Source organism: Crocuta crocuta, unplaced genomic scaffold, assembly GCF_008692635.1.
Source record: "Crocuta crocuta isolate KB4526 unplaced genomic scaffold, BGI_CrCroc_1.0 scaffold457, whole genome shotgun sequence".
NCBI lineage: Eukaryota > Metazoa > Chordata > Mammalia > Carnivora > Hyaenidae > Crocuta > Crocuta crocuta.
Genome location: NW_027531318.1, coordinates 3,302,526 through 3,319,591, shown reverse-complemented (window position 1 = coordinate 3,319,591; position 17,066 = coordinate 3,302,526). Strand labels below are relative to the sequence as shown.

At 39.0% G+C, this 17,066-nt stretch overlaps 1 protein-coding gene across 4 annotated transcripts in view; it reads right to left on the bottom strand.

Annotated features, from left to right (window-relative positions):
• NRP1 (neuropilin 1) overlaps nucleotides 1-17,066 on the bottom strand; it is a 138,619-nt gene that overhangs the window by 49,896 nt on the left and 71,657 nt on the right. The window lies entirely within an intron of this gene.

Sequence of the window (17,066 nt, the reverse complement as noted above, 5' to 3'; positions counted from 1 at the left end):
CACCTATGCTTTGCACCATCTGTGTTGTAAAAACTTGATAATTATCAAAAGAATTGCTTGGTCAAGAATAATGAAATCTGTTTTTTTAAAATTACATTTTTGTATAATCATAGAAAGTATGGAACCATTGACTATGGGTTTAAAATTTACACAGGTTGCTAGAAAGCAAAACTTTGCAAACAATTCAGTTATGCTGTTAACAAACAGTATGGTAGGGATCAATCATTTTGAGCAAAAGGTAATGAGAAAACACTTCTAAAATTCTGGTAAAAGAGTAAAAATATCCAAGTATGAGAAAAGCGCAATGCAGGAAGAATCTCACCTATTTTCTTTTTTGGTCTTAATTGTATGAATTAATCTCTCTCTTTTTTCCTCCATAGCTGAATTAAAGGAAAGGATTTTTCTTGGGTGGAAACAAACTACTGGTTATAACAAAACTCCAATAGTACAACAACCCTTCATGAATGAACAGATGAATTCTCCTATCGGGAGACATGAGCCAGCCACTTAGAATAACATTAGATAAGGCTGTCACAGCACAAATGCACGGAAAGCCTGGTTTCCCTGACTTGCCACTATACTTTCAGCACAGAAGAAGGAAAGAGGCAAGAAAAACCACATCCCTAAACAAGGGCAGACCTTTGTCTTTTTTGGCTAATAAAGAGAGATAATGCTTAAGTGGGCTCCTTTGTGTCTGAATTTATTGCACATTCTTTCTATCTCATGTTAATTTTTTTGGTATAAATCAGAAACAACTAATTAAAAAGCAATATTTAACTCTGATATGTTCTTTGAACTTAAGTTCCATCTGGTTCTGTTTAAATAGTAAAATCTGCTGTAGTTGTTAAAATTGGCAAGTGGCATGGGCAAAGAAAAAAAAAAGAAGCAAAAGGGACTCTGCACAGCAGGTTAATACTTTAGCATTTCAACTAGAGTCATTTCCAGAATCCAGCTAGTCAAATCACTCCAATATGGAAGCCATAAAGATGAAATGTTCTAGAATGGAGGCAATACCACTGGTCTACATTCCCTCTGTGTGATAGATATAGCACGAAGCTTTGAAGATCTCTGGATCAACAGCAGCACATGGGACTGTGACACCCACCCGAAAATGTTCAGCTTAGTTTATGAAAAACATCTTTAATACAAGTATGGGCAGAAAGCCTCACATATTCTCTGCAAAACAGGAGAGTTTTTTCCTTCCAGATTTTCTTGAAGAGATATAATCATGTTCAGAAAAATCAGACAGTTATTCCATTTGATTTCCTCTCTTACTTAAGAAACCTCTAAAATCTTATATAGAAAAACATTAATGATCTTTTCCTTAAAAATATTTGAAGGCAAATTATAAACTAATAAATGGAGCCAGGGAACATGCTCACATAGAAGTGTCTTAAATCTCAATTATGGCACATCACACATCATAGATGTTCACTTAAAATGTGAAATTAAACTGAAAGATCCCAAGTGTCCAGATAAAAACATCTAATCTATTAAACCCAACACATATGTACTGTTTGCCAGGCTCTGGAAGTTGGTAGGCCTATGTGGAAATAATGATAACACAGGCTGAAAGTAAAAAAAAGGCCACTATGCTGACAGATGAGGCATTATGGGGTCCCAAAGAATAAAGATTCCAAGCAGGAAGAGAAAGACTAGGCTTTATGGGAAAGGGGTCATTTGAATCAAACTAGATCTCATAAGATGGGGTAAGACTTTGGCCAAGGAAGGGGCCAAGATTGACGAGCTAAAGGCAGAATTAGCTGGAAAAATATCTCACTCAACTGTCTGTATTTTGAAATAACAGATATGATGAATATTTTCCTTCTATCTAATATCTCCTGGCAAAGTTGCTTTAGAGAGCAAGGATAAGTGTCCTCCCCATCCCCTCTCCCTAACATGCATCACCCTTTGCATGGGCCTTCATGTGGTCTACAAGTCCAGGCCAGGAAGGGCGTGGCTAGTGACAGAGAGACAATGAAATCTTATTTGTAATTAAGCTTTAAGCTCATGAGCATGTACTGTGCTGCTGAGATAATCCTGCTGAAATACAGGCTTTCCTTGCCTCTGGGAATCCAAGCATTCCTGGGAACATACCTAAACCTCAGTCTGCATGAGTCAGGAACATCTCTCTCGAGTTCTAATGGCACACTGTGTAGTCCTACCCTAACTTTATATATACATTTAAAAGAAAACATTTCAGTGAAGTGGCATAAAAACTATTATGTTTACTTCAGGGATTCACACTGCTGTGGAAATCATACCATTTGCTCCACAAACGTTTAAGGAGAGGGCATTGAGTTCAGAACATGAGCTTATAATGGTGAGTATTTTTGTTTCGGTGGAGGGAAGCTGGTGGCTGGCAATTATTCATTTATAATACAAATAAGTGCTAGATACTTGGGTGAAAGAGAGGGAAGGTTCCCAGATTCCTGCCCTCTAGTCAGTGAGGGAAAAAGTAAAGTAAACAATAAATCTCTGCACAGAGTGGATAGACTGCATTATAAATGCTCAGTCAATTCTAGACTGCAGGGAAAAAATTGGGGTGATGCAGGCAGCGTGTGGTGGCATGTAGCACAGGCTCCAGAAGTACCTCTGTAGCTTTGACATTAAAAAGTGACCTGGACAATGTTAAGCAAGTTAATTAGCCGTCCCAAGCCTTAGTCTTCTCCTCTCGCCAACAGAAATACCAAGGCTTATTCCATTTAGTTACAACCCATGGTTATTATGAGAATCATAATGAAGCATTCTTACACACATTAACCATAAGAATGTGACCCTAATATTTTTTTTCTCTTAGTCACTCAGGTAATTGGTGTGTGGTGTGGTGGTGTGTGTGTGTGTGTGTGTGTGTGTGCGCGCGCACGTGTGCGCGCGCCTGGATTTTAACTCTTTTGAAGGAGAGACAGAATCCTTCATTTTAAATTTACCTGGACTGGCCCTTACATACAGTGTCTAATCCTTAGCAGACACTCAGTATATGTCTGTTGGATTTAAATTCAGTGCTGTGTCCGTACACCATTGCTGGAAGGATCTGAAACCCCTTTCTTTCAAACAAAAGCCAATTGCCTGTCATTAAAGGCAAAGTTAGTGTTTGGCCAACTAACATAGGATTTGAATGTGATTATTTTTATCTTGGCCTTTATAACTTCAACTATTGTAACTACTCACAAAATTTCCAATCCTTTGAAAAGCCCACTACTTGAGGCCGGAGTCCACTGAACAATGAGTTTCATGGGCTAGGTTCATGCTGTGTGAAGTATTCCTTTTCACTTATTTCTCAGAGGACCTCTCAAGTAACTTAGTATGTGTCCTTCCTTCCACAAGTCACCTCAAAGGCCAGTAGGACTTACATAATTTTTTTTTTTACAATATCTATCATGCTTTCAATATTATGCAAATCTTTTATTTTAGAGCTAAGTTATTTGCAAGCATGATGTCCACAGGATGTTTATGTATTGGATGTTTATGTATCTGGTATCTTAGACTTTTCCCATACCCTTCCCGTATTTTCTAAAAAGGAACAACATTCAACATTTCACCGCGTAACTATAAGTCTCTACGGTTTCACCAAATTAACGTGTGGTCTTTATAAGACGTTGGAATTATAGCTGCACGTGGCTTTGAAATGCATGCAGATTTCAGGCCTTTGGCGAATTTTGTGTCCTTTTGTCTTATGGTGTCTGAGAAGCAGCCTCACAAGTGAGCCTCCTGGCAGGAGGACTGGAGCTCTACACTGAGGCAAGGTCGCATTCACCCCTTTCTAGGTGCAGTGACCTCAGTTACGGACACATACATCTTCCAGGTCTATCAGGAGTTTAAAGAGATTTTCAAACCTAAAAGACCAAAAAGCATATTAAATGTCATGTACAGGTAAAGTATATTTATTTATGTTTCAGAAGCTGTTGTTCCATGCTTCCTGTTAAGTTTTATCTGCATTAGTGGGGAGATCCCTAAATGACTCAAGATAAACACACATTTGTACTCCAAAGGCATCTGTCTATTTCAGCACAAACAAAAAGACTTGTTTATTATTAGTTTTCCAGTAATCATGCCTTTAATTTTTCTCCCTCCTCCTAAAAGCTTGGTTTCAAAAACAAACACAAGGATGAATTTCTGGAAACTAAAGACTTGCAGATGAGGGCGACGGTCTAAATCAGCCTCTTGGCCTATAAACTCTGATGGCGTCCTTTTACACCAATGTTCCATGTATTTCTCAAGGAGCTAGGTGGGCCTGTCATGTTAATGAGAATTTCATGTGCTGATGGTGAACCCACAAGTGCAGGTGTCCAAGAAAACTCCTCCACTTGGCATGAACAATCCTGCAAGGAGCTGATGGGATTATTGAGATTAAAGTCGCTTACCCGCCTAAGGTTATAAGGAATGCCGTCCCGGAGACAAGAAAGGAGAGAAAGAACAGACTGCCTAGGTACAGCTGGCTGTCAGAAAGTGTGTGTCAACAGTTAGTCTCTGAAGGGATGCCAATCATTCCTGAGAACAGATGAAATGAACATCACGATTGAATATTTGGTCAACTGGATTTTCCCTGTTGGAAGCTTATCATTCAGCCAGGAAGTGTATACTGATTCTTTTTGAAGATCACTGAGAAAGGGGAGCAGGAAAAACCTTGAAATAACGCATTTTGAAAAATTACTCTCTAAAAGAATCATTTGCATTTACAATTCACAAGGGACGTTCTGCAGTTTTGGACTGACCGGCTTCATGTTGGAGCTGGACAATGAAAACAAGGAGAGGAGAAATGTTATATAATGATTAGTAATTTCCAGGCTTCCCTTAAAAGAAAGGGAAAAGGCACGACATCATTCTGTGCTCTGAAGATATGCTGCTTTGCCATCCAAATGCAGGCTGAAAAAAAATCTATATTAATTTCATGCATTTCAGCCTGGGTCACACAATGGGAAAAATGCATGTGCATGAGTACATTCAAACCACAGGAGAATGAGCACAGATGTTACACTAAGAATATCATGTTATTCGTCCCCTAGCACTGCCTAAAGTCCTTAACATAATGGAAGCTGTGACTTGCATTTATCCACTGGAACCATTCTTAACACGTGGTTGGATACATCTATTTCAACCACAGACTTGGAGGTGATAAGAGGTGAAATGCTTTCTTGGGCAACATGGCCACACTGCTGTGTGTGTGTATGTGAAAGGGGCAGTTCTTGACAGAAAACCATAGCACTAAGGCCCATATTTGGAAATGCTAGAGAACCATTCCTTTCATATACCCTTGCGGGTTTTTGGAATGGTAAGAATCCTCTCCCATTGTTACTATACTTTTAGACACAAAGTTAGGATAAGAACACATCACTTGGCACGGTTTTACTAAAACTGCCGGTATTTAAAAAGAAATCGAATTAGCTGCTTCATAACATTTGAATTACTTTTGATAAAAAGATTTTAATTAAGACGAATCTTATATGAGACACATGAATATTCTTTTTTTTTTAATGTTTTATTTATTTCTAGGAGAGAGAGAGAGAGGGAGACACAGACTCTGAAACAGGCTCCAGGCTCCGAGCTGGCAGTCAGCACAGAGCCCGACGCGGGGCTCGAACCCACGAACCGCGAGATCATGACCCAAGCGAAAGTCGGACGCTTAACCGACTAAGCCACCCAGGCGCCCCGAGACACATGAATATTCTAAGTCTAGACACTTCAAAGAAAGATAAGTAGACAAACAGATGTTAATGTAAATTCTTCTTGAAAACCACAAAGTTCTTAGACTAAGGGGACTGGATTATTGTGTTACAGAAATTAATAATCACAAATAATTTCAGCATATACAGGATGAAGCCCAAATTGCCTACTCCTGCCTCCTCTTCCTTTTTGTCCTGCTGCCCAGAAAACACAGGAATGTGCAGATGGAGATCACGTAAGATACCTTTCATGTTTGTCGCAATAAATGGGATTCATTTATTTCTTAGTGGTTGATCGAGAGGAAATACCACACTATAGGCACAAACGTACTGACCGGTTTTTCTTTCCATGGAAAATTGAATTGTTAAATAAATGAATTCTTGCTGTCTTGGCATTGTAGCTTTCTAAATTAATGAGAACCTCCTAATTGCAATATTTGGAAACATAAGTCAAAACTACAGAAATAGTATAATATGTGTATGATAGAATGTTGCTGATCGAGAGTAGCAATGACTAGTTTGGATTTTTAAAATAAGGTTTAGGGGCTCCTGGTGGCTCAGTCGGTTAAGTGTCTAACTTCTGCTCAGGTCATGATCTTGCGGTCTGTGAGTTTGAGCCCCACGTCAGGGTCTGTGCTGACAGCTCAGAGACTAGAGCCTGCTTCGGATTCTGTGTCTACCCCCTCTATGTCCCTCCCCCACTACATTCTGTCTCTCTCTGCCTCTCAAAAATGAATAAATGTTAAAAAAATTAAGAGAATAACATAAGGTTTAAATAATTAGGTCAGGAAAATCCTGTGTACTATAGCTTCATTTCTTAACACTGAGAATGTAAAAAAAAGAGCTATTTTCTTTTCTCCCCATGAGCTTGGTGTATCTCCTAAAATATCAAAAACATTTTCTTCAGTATTTCATACTTCATAATTTGCTAGCTTCTTTTTATTATCATGAGTACTTCCCACTGCAAATTCTAGATTTCATTTCCAGATTCTCAAACTGTAGGCTCTGTCAGATTTCTTGCACCTGCAGCTATTAGCCTGCATGTCTGCCTGGGTCTTGGTCTTTCTTTCTTCTGAGATGTATCTATCTGCATCAGCTTTAGACGAAAGTAAATGTATCAAGTCTTGGAAGCATAAGACACTGTAATGTCCTTCTTCATACAGCTTCATCCAGGTTCCCTGGGGCCACTTTTTTTTCCCTGTTATTTTTCTGGGCTAGTATTATGGCCTGTAACATCCTCAGACTTGAATGTGGTGTTCGTCTTCTTCTTCTTTTTTTTAAATGTGTTTAATGTTTTATTTATTTTTGAGACAGAGAGACAGAGCATGAGAGGGGGAGGGTCAGAGAGAAAGGGAGACACAGAATCTGAAACTGGCTTCAAGCTCTGAGCTGTCAGCACAGAGCCCAATGCGGGATTTGAACCTACAAGTGGTGAGATCATGACCTGAGCTGAAGTTGGAGGCTCAACCGACTGAGCCACCCAGGGGACTCGGTGTTTGTCTTCTTAAGGAAAGAAAAAAAGACTGAGTACTGGAAGGACTTTAAGGTGTGAACAGTCTATAATGGTAGGTAAGTCTATGCCTTAAAGATATTTCCTTCAAAGATTGGAGAGACACGAAAGGTGACCTCTCTGGGCTTCATCTTATGTCCCCTGGTGGGCAGCTCATCCCTGTGAGCTAGTACAAAAGAACCAAGGAAAACATGCCTTGCTAGTGAAGTTTCTATGTGAAGTCCTCAGATAAGCTTCATGGTGAAGCCAACCTAAACAATTACTTGATCAAAGGAGAGAAAATCTTTTGAATTAAGAATACATTTTTGCTATGTGCTAACTCACACATTAATCAGTAGTATTTATAATGAATTCCACTTATGCTTCATATATTTATGTTTTCATTTAGGCAAAGTCCAGGGCACCAGCTGATAGAGTAAACTTATTTTTAATAGAATCACAGAATCTTAAATGCTTGAAAAGACTTCAGAAGCTTTCTGGTTCAATTACCCATCCCCTAAAGAACTCTATCAATAGTCCTCCTCAGGTCTGCTCAAAGAATAAAGGAGCTGATTTGTTTTTCTGCTAAATCCAGAAAATGTAGTTAGAAATTTAAAGCATTAGAATTGTGAGAAGATAAAACTTTGGTAAAATTAAGATTTCACTCTTCTGAAGAAAAGCAATTGTAAGAGTGTCATAACTGTGGTTTTAACCCCTTAAGGCAAAGAGAGCTTTAAAAAAACCTGCATGTCACATGCACAATTACATATGTGATTATTCTGAGTCATAATGTGTGCAATTAGTTTCACATGCTTACTCTGTTCAATAGCTGGAAATATAAAAGCATAATGCATTTTATTACTATTGGGATTTATAGAGCGTTTTTGATTTAATCTGCTTTCCTCTCTTTATCTGAACACAGAATTGAATGAAATTTGAAAGCTGGGGGAGGGGGCGGTGCAAGTGGAGAAAGGAAATAAATGTGAGTATCTGTATCTCTTGCAGGTCAGCATCCCAAATTGTTATTTTGATGCGGATCAAAATTGTCTGTTTGATGTGTAGCTTTCAAATGGTGCATTAAATGAGAAGTATAAGTGGGCCTGGAATGCCTATTTGCATCCTTTGCAAAGCTTTGGAATTTCCAGGTTGTACCTTTTCCACCTTTGGAGGAGGTTGCCGTGAACGTGCTAAATAAGTTTTAAACTGTGGGTTGTGCCAATTCTGAGGAACGCACATTTTTTGCTCTAGGGCTTTCAAATTACGATATGAAAGTTATTTAAAGCTTAGGAGTTCGGGTGTTACATTACACGCTGCATAAACGTAGCCATTGCTCCTAAATGCGAACATTAATGCACTCTGTAAAAGGTACAATTATTACCGCCGGGACAGAAATCAACAAACCCCACCAAAGGAATTTCTTAAAACTACTATCATAAAATCTGTGCATGTTATGGATTTCATTAACATTTTACTCCCTGAGGATTCCCAATTGTATAATAACAGAAGTTCTTTAAATTTTAAATACCACAGACAGGAACAGCCTTTCACCCAAAACAGATGTGAAACCATCAACTTTGCCTTCTTATTGGTCCACAGATATGAAAGTGATTGGCAATTGATAGCTCTTAATGTGTTGTTGTTTAGGTTACAAAATTGGAAACTTAATAGTATTTTTCCCATGAAAAGATAAGTTAATAAGCAATAGACAAGCTTTTCAAACACAGCTCCTTACTCTTGATTACCATGGAAGTGAAACACACACACACACACACACACACATTTGATTTACATACTGCAAAAAATTAAAATACGTCAGCAAAGGTCAGTGATACACAATGTCCAGGTGTCGAGGAGCTCATTTCAGTCTTATTTTTCCTAATTCTTGTCAACAATGACTTGTGATTTTATCTTTGTGTTTCCTTTTCTTAATCCAGTCCTTATCAGTGCCTTTTGAGACCCAAGCTGTAGTATTCTGAAATAACATCTGTATTTATTTAGCTAAAAACAGTTCACTTTTAAAAGCTAAAAATAGAGAAGCTTAAGATAAATAAGCCAGGAGGTTTATGATGCTATTTTCCTGCATAAGGTAAACAGATGCATCTGTATTTTTGGAAAACAAAAGAACTACAATTCTATTCAAATGATATCTGTGACAAGACGTTGAAAAGTGAGAAAAAAAACAGCCAACCAACCAGTTTATCTTTCCTTTGTGATCAACCTTATTAATGGTGATCAACCTTATTATTTAAAAAATGACTTGATTAGCACTTGGGGCATCTTCTATACCAGTGGCTTTCAATTGAAGGTGATTTTTGTTCCCAGGAGGACATTTGACAATGCCTACAGACTTTTTTGGTTGTCATAATTGAGGCATGTGTGTGTGTGTGTGGGGGGGGTACTAACTTCTAGTGAGTGGAGACCAGGGGTACTGCTAAATATCTTACAATGCACTGATAACCCCCACAATAAAGAATTATCTAATCTAAGGGCACCTGGGTGGCTCACTTGGTTAAGCGTCCGACTTTAGCTCAGGTCATGATCTCACAGCTCCTGGGTATGAGCTCTGCATGAGCCTCTGTGCTGACAGCTCAGAGCCTGGCACTTCTTTGGATTCTGTGTCTCCCTCTCTCTCTGCCCCTCCCCACTCATGCTCTGTCTCTCTCAAAAATAAATAAACATTAAAAAATTTTAAAGAATTATCTAATCTAAAATGTCAGTATTGTTCAAACCAAGAAGCTCTGCTCTGGAAATAGTCCAACCATTGACCAAGGTTAAAGCTTTGGCAATGACTGCTCATTTTGATAGATATCATTTACTGATTAATAACAAAGATGGGATATGCTGGGATTTAAATGTGCTTACCTGATCTTCAGGATATCATCTTCAAAAAGGATCCAAATTCATGTTTGCACATGCTTAAAACTAAGTAGCAACAAAGAAGTGGCAGTAAGGATGCTAAGATTCTAGTCCAGGTTCTGTGTCATTAACTTGCTATGTGGTCTTCCAAATCACTTAGCCTCTGAACTCATGCACAATAATGACTTTAGACAAAATAATGTTTGCATCTACTTTTAGTCTTATACTTAAAGCTGAGCTATCCTAGAAAGAAAACAATTCTCCTCTAGAATATAACTATGAATATTGTTTCCAAATAGGCATAAAACAATTAAGAAACCAAAACCATAAGCAAATGAAATGTGTGTGGTATGCAAATTAATCTATGTGAAGTGTAATTCTACCTGAATAGTTGTGGCTTTTTTCAAGATTGTCTTTCCAGTGATTTCATCATAAAAACCTAAGAGGTTTTTTTAAGTGTCTATACACTCTCTTTGGGGGTGTGTTGACATGAAATCCTAATGAGTAAAATCATTTGACTGATTTTTAAAACTGAATTTAAAGTGGTTGATTTGACCAAAAACAGTTAAAATGATCTTTGTATTTTCTTTATGACAGAACAGTCAGGTAAAAATATCTAAATAATTATGTCACACGCTTCCCCATGTTGCCCAAATCATAATATCCTTTAAAGCAGCAACAAATTCTGAATGTAACCCATCCTTATACATGTTTCCTATAAGTATTTCCTTCAAATGACTTCCAATAACTTGAGAAAACAAGGTACCAGAGAAAGCAAAGGAAAATTTCCTCCAGAGAGGAATTTTGGGAACAGGGACTTCCTGGGTGGAACCTAGTCACAGAAAACAGCCCTGTGATAGGATGTAAAACACTCATTTTATGCAGGAAGTAGAGGTCCCTGCAGAATCAGGGTAAGATAACCAAAGGCTTATCTTAGGGGAATTTTTTTAAAGCAATCTGTCTTCTTTCCAGATCAAGGTTTTAGCTAAAACAGCATAGTAATATTAGTTGTACCAAAAACACACACACACACACACACACACACACAGCACACCTGGGGAATAAACATTCAGTCAAACAGCTGTATTTTCCCTAAATTTGCCAACACTATATTTTACATGCCTCATTCCACATTTGGGTAACCCAGTGAGCTATTTTTGTCAGTTCTCTAGTTACACATTTATAAAGGATCATCTTATTGCAATTTCAGCAATTTACTAATGATCTGAATGAGATAATGTACCCTCTAAAGTGTATGGTTTATAAACAGAGAGTTTACAGTCAGGATAACCTGGCTCAATATATGTTCTGGACCAGTCAATTTAGCAAATGGAACCAATCGTGAATACAGCATTACAGATTATAAACCTGCTAAAAACTAACAATTGTATAAAAAGTCAAAAACTATTTCACCAGACATACCTGTTCCATACCTAACACATTATTATGAGAACAAAAGATTTTCCCCGTAAGTTTAGAAGAAAATTATACATGAAACTTATTAAAATAAATGATATTCTAAAGCTCTAAGATAAATGATTTTAGTTTCTACTCTAATTTTGGGAGACAAGTAACTTTAAAGATAAAAAGAAGGATTCCAAATAACAAATTCTTTTAACTGAATGAGGAGCATTCACTTTTCCCACCTAAGACTTGCTAAAAATGTGTAATAATTCCATGCGGCGAGAGGGAATATTTCCAAGAATTCATGAGTTATTTCATTCCATTTGTTACTTACAGGGCATCCAGCTGGCCCCTTCTTAGCTCCTGAAATCAAGACCATGTCTTTATTTTATTTTATTTTATTTTTTATTTTGTTATTTTATTTTATTATTTTTTTAAATATTTATTTATTTTTGAGAGAGAGAGGATGAGCAAGGGAGGGACAGAGAGAGAGGGAGGCACAGAATCTGAAGCAGGCTCCAGGCTCTGAGCTGTCCGCACAGAGCCTGAAGCAGGGCTCGAACCCACGAGTGGTGAGATCATGACTTGAGCTGAAGTCAGATGCTTAACCAATGGAGCCACCAGGAGCCCCAAGACCATGCATTTAAATTACCTTTTATATCCATTATCAGTACATCATAACTGTTAATTCCATTTTTTAATGATGACCAAGGCACTCTGGAAGTTTCTGATAGGTGCTACTCACAGCTTTGGAAGCTGGGGAAGCCTTTGGGCAGTGAGCTGGAAGGACCCTCCTGGTATAAAGCAAAGCCCCTTGGGCTGGGGATTATAGGAACTTGGCTATTTGAATGACTGTGTCTCCTCTGGGATCTGTGAGCCCTTACAATCTTACAACCTTGCCAGACTTTGTGGCTTTTCTCTCTAGAGCTGGCATGAGAAAATTATGCAGCGTACTGCATTTGAGATAGTGTAAGGTGAAAAAACCCACAATTTGAGTGGCGAAGGAGCTATGCAAAGGCCAGCTGCATGCTGGGCTTGAATCAGGTCTGACCACAAGTGGTGATTCACCAGCTGCTGTCGGCCTTCCAGATCTCTCTGTGCACACTGACTCCACTCTCACGTGTGAGGAAGGAAGTCCACTTCCATTGTGTAAGCCTGATTTTTCCCACAAGTTTCATCTTTTCCCCAAGTTGGAACTCATGAACCATTTAACTTCTCTGAGCCTCCGTTTTCTCACATAAAGATGGGGATGTAAATCTTTGGCCTGCTTAACTTACATTCTAAGACTAAACTGTGATGTGTACAAAAAAGGTGCTTTATAAAAGGAAAAGTAGGGTGCCTGGGTAGCTTAGAGCAACCGACTCTTGATTTTGGCTCACTTCATGATCCCAGGGTTGTGGGATCGAGCCCCCTGTCAGGCTCCACATTGAACATGGAGCCTGCTTAAGAGTCTCTCTCTCTTTACCTCTGCCCTTCTCCCCCACTTGCATTCTCTCTCTGTGTCTCTCTTTCTCAAAATAAAATAAAATTAAAAAGAAATAAATGAAAGAAAAAAGAAAAGTGCTATAGAAACACAAAGTTTTGTTGTTAGAACATGTTTTACAATTAATTTTATTTATTTACTTGTTTATTTAAATTTTTGAGAGAAAGCATGAGAGTGCAAGCGGGGGAGGGGCAGAGGGACGGACAGAATCCCAGGCAGGCTTCATGCCTAGTGCAGAGCCCAACACAGTGCTCGATCTCATAATCATGAGATCATGACCTGAGCCAAAATTAAGAGTCGGATACTTAACTGACTGAGCCACCCAGGCACCGCAATTTTACAACAAATTTTCAAATCCACAAAGCAACTCAAAGGCCTTCTGGACTTGATCAGTTTCACAAGTTGACCATTAATAAGGGCACCTACTTTCTTTGACACTATGATTGTGAGTGAGTGAATGAACATAAGGGTGTGTGTGTTTGTGTGCGTGGTGTTATGGGTGTGTTATGACTCAGTTCAGATGACCTTCTTTCCACACTAAGGCTTTTTGTTGCTGATGTATGTTTTCAAAGTTCCTTCAGTTAGAAAATGTGGATTATTATCCAACAGGAACATATATAAGGCAAAAGGAAAACACAGAAACAAGCCTCCTCATAAAGTTAGTGCTAGCTCCTCTCTTCTGGAACTTCCCTTCTCCTCATTCCTCAGAACGAACATCTGTACTAAGAAATGCAGTGGAGAGAGAAGACGATTTCGCTCTAGGGGCTTGGTGATGTATTCTCAGAACTACAGAACGTCTTTGTGGAAGTTCCCTTCTTCTGTGTGATTAATCCATAAGAGGGCTGACTTACCAAACTAAACAGGATGGGGTTTAGGAGCCAGCCGCTTTCGCTTTCTGCTTCTCTGGAATAAGTGACGGCATAAATAATCTGGTACCCAAAAAATTTCCCACAAAAGACAATGCCTCCAAATTTGGAGAAGAGTGGAGTTTCAGCCAGAGTTGGTTTATCAAGCAATTCTATTTCTAAAGTCACTGGAGGGTGTGGTAATCGATTAGTCCCTGGTGCCATTTTTATTTCTTTGGATCAACAAAGTTCATATCTTATCCAGGCATTATATCTCTTGCTTTTTTTTTCCTCCTTGTCTCCTGGCATTTTAATCAGGGAAAAGTCACAGTTGTTTTGAGGAGAGCGCTCCCAAGAGCTTTAATTAAAGCGAGAAGGATAAATCTGTTTACAGTGTGGTGAACACTATCATTAATAAAACATTGAAATAATTAATGAATTAAATTCTGCTTTGTGTGTGAATGGCTACACTTAGGATCTATGAGAACACGTTTCCGGAACAGACAGTACGCTATGCACTTAGTATGCAGAGAGGAGAAGAAACCCGAAGGCTGCATTTCTCCGAAATTTATAGTATCATGAACTGCAAGAGCTTGAGTGGAGAAGGCTACAGTACCTTTATTTTACAGGGAAAGAAACTCAGCTTCAGTGAGATTAATGGCTTGGGCTCTGATGATGTGCTTGAAAATTAAGAATTTTTATAGCACCACTGATATACAGAGTCTTTACTTGAACCTTTATTGTTTAATCAGAAACAAAAGGAAGAAAAACGTGAAATTAATAATAAGATAAGCAGTTCCAAGATACAGAACAGAGTGGAATACTCTGAAAAACATGGGCAAATTTCACAAATTAACTCTGCTGTTGACCATTAAGAGGTTTTAGCTGCTCAGGATATGAAGTGGCCTTTTGAGCAGGATGTGACCATATGCAAAGCTCTGAGTGGGGACTTCCCTTATGCCCCTTCCCACTAAATTGCCTCTTGACTTGTTTTTAAGCTTTCTGGCAGACAACAGATCTCACAGGAAGCACCAATGTAGACGTTCATACCCACGGTTAACGACGCATTGTTTTTTTATGTCACTCAGTAATTTCCTAGAGAAAACAATGGCAACCAAAGACTGTTCCTGTCTTGAAGGAAAGTCAGCTTCCAATACTGCCTTATTAATTTAACACATGCAAGTGTTTGTTCTTGTTGCTACAGCAACATGTTTTGTGGGGTATATCTCATGCAAAATGTGAAAAAAGCAGAAAAAGAAAACAAATACCATCCGCATACTGTTGTGCATATAAATAGAAATGTCTGTATGCTAACGTTCCTGTGATTGGAGGTATGTGTCTCTTGCCCTCAGCCTCAATTATGTTTTACTTGTTGGTTAATTTAAAACATCTACCCAATGAAAACAACAAGCCAGCCACTTCCAAGGAGTTTTGGAAAAGCTGGAAACATATGAAATTATTCATAATTAGGTGATGGGTGAATGATAAAAGCTCCCACCATGTGGGAAGACACAACAAGCATGTAAATGAGTCCACTGAGCTCCATAAGGAGCAAAAGATAATTTTACCTCAAGGTGAACAGATGCTGAGACTCTCTGATATTCATCTTCCATAGGGATGGAGGCATAAGGGCACTGAATGCTAGGTTTAGAAACAGTAAGCACCCAACTCATCTCCATGTGTCTTCTCATGAGGAAAGGCATGAAGGAAGTTGTGGCACAAGTTACACTCGAGTTTATATGAAAGGTAACAAATGATAAAGACAGAGGAGACCGAAGTGTAAAGAAGCAGGTGTTGGGAGTCTGGCAGATCCTGCTTCCAAGACCGGTCACTCACTGTGATCTTGGGCATTTACTAATCTCTCTGAACCTCAGCATCCTCGTTTGTAAAATGAGGATAATTGCACCTCCTTCACAGGATTACTGTGAGGATGAAATAAAAATATGTCAAGTACTCAGCAGAAGTTGGGCTCCATAGTAGACACTCAATAAATAGTCACTGTTCTACAAATGGCACAATTGTCATTCATGCTGTTCACCAAATTTCTAGCTCTCCTCCATCCAGCATGTGACAAATTGCTGCTAAGTGTGGCCAGGGGATGTGCTTTGGCAATGAAAACGGGTGGAAGTGCTCTTCAAGGGGACCACAAGAGCTAGCATGATGGCTGTGCTCTCTCTTTCCTTCTGCTTGGTGACCAGCAACATTTGAGATGACAGCCGCTCCCCCTGTCTGGGTCCTGGTGTAAGAAGACATGGAATGGACCCCTAGCTGGGCATAGGTGGAGAGTAGCTTGAATAAGAGGTAAACCCTGTTTGAGGGATTTTGGTTACTTAGCTTCTTTTAACCATGGCTCTCTGTGCTTTGACAGAAAAGAGTCGGATCATTTCAGATTTTTTTCTTTTGCCTAGCTCCTGAGAAGGATGTAAATCTTGTCCTGTTGACAAATGCTTTGTGAGAGCCCATCTTGTCTCCATGTTTCTACTGACACAGAATTGCCTTGCACAGAAGAATCGCTACAGTTGCAATTTTAGAACTCTTTCAAGCCCACCACTGTCCCTGAATTATGGAGCAGTCTCCACATTATCAAGAATAGGACCATGTTACCATGCAAACATGCTTAGCACTGCAAAATGCAAGCTTTCCTCTGGACACATGTCTGTCAATCATACTGAACTGCCTGTTGGTTTGGGGATGTGGAAAAACAAATTACCAAGAGCTATTTTGACATAGGCAAATTCATGTAATTTCTGATTCAATCTAGAGCTGGGTTCAGCAATCCTCAGGTAAAAATCTCATCTTTTCTCACCCTCTACACATTTCTCAGTGTTATCATTTAGAGGTTAGCAGGAGTTCAGTCTCCTGTAATAGGCCATTTTACTTTAAGTGTATGTTAAACTAATATTGACCTTTCCAAAGTAAAACAAAATCTGGGATTTGTGCTCAAAAGACTGAGACAGCAATGGATGTACAAAGTAGGGGATTAATCATCTTGGTTGTTTCCTTGCTTAGAAACTCTCTCTGGGAATTAGTCATCTTTATATATCTTGCAATGAATGTAAGACAACTTTGCCTACTCTCTGAAAAGGAAGACTGGATCCTTCAGCAAATAACTTTGTATAATTTGCCCACAGTGTAACCCACACAGCCAGATACGGATGTTTCATTTGACAGTGGGTGAAAAAGTGAAGAACATGAGCATCAGGCCTCGGTGGGAGTAGCCAGACAACAAGGTTGGACAAGTTGAGGCATTAGGATTGGTGCCAGAGATGAGTTGAGGGCAAGAGAGCTGTGGTGCAGAAGAGAGTTTGTGGGGGATGTAAGGGTAA